Source organism: Penaeus monodon, chromosome 22, assembly GCF_015228065.2.
Source record: "Penaeus monodon isolate SGIC_2016 chromosome 22, NSTDA_Pmon_1, whole genome shotgun sequence".
Taxonomy (NCBI): domain Eukaryota; kingdom Metazoa; phylum Arthropoda; class Malacostraca; order Decapoda; family Penaeidae; genus Penaeus; species Penaeus monodon.
In genome coordinates, this window is record NC_051407.1 from 22,582,667 (window position 1) to 22,583,322 (window position 656).

The window sequence follows — 656 nt, forward strand, 5'->3', positions numbered from 1 at the left end:
TTAGAGAAATCTTGTAGTCCGTACCGTCTTCTTGCCTTAAAGGACACCACTAATTGAATGTCTGTTTTCTATGGACATTTTCGCCGCCCATCCGTTTCTAATGGGCGTTTCCTGATAGTTTACATTGTTATTATGAACCATGAGGGTTGGCAGAAGGGTAGGGGGCTTAGTATCATATGGGCTTTACTGTGGGTGTGCCTCTCTGAGGAATGACTCACACTTGTGCGTATGCGGTTTTACATGTATTTTTGAAAATATACCAATATATTGCAAATGTGAAAATATCTTGCGTGATGTATGTATATTTTTCTGTTGGTAGCTATGAACACTGGTATGATCCGTCATGAAACGTATCACTCTTAAGAGTTAATCTATTCTTAATTTTATCGATCGACATTTACTTTCTTCTGAAAAGCATTATACCTAGTTCACCTATCGGCATAGGCTGGATACGTAAGAATGAACAAGTACAAACACTAGGGTGAAGAGTGAACACAAAGCCCCACCCTGCACAGTCACAAAGTAAACACTTGTGTCTAACCTGCTCTTGTGCCTCCCAGAACGCTCACTGACCGGCGGGTCTCAATGTATTGGAGAGGGGGTGCAATGTCATTCAAATTCTTTCGTTGAAGACTGACATAAAATCTGTGTGGAAT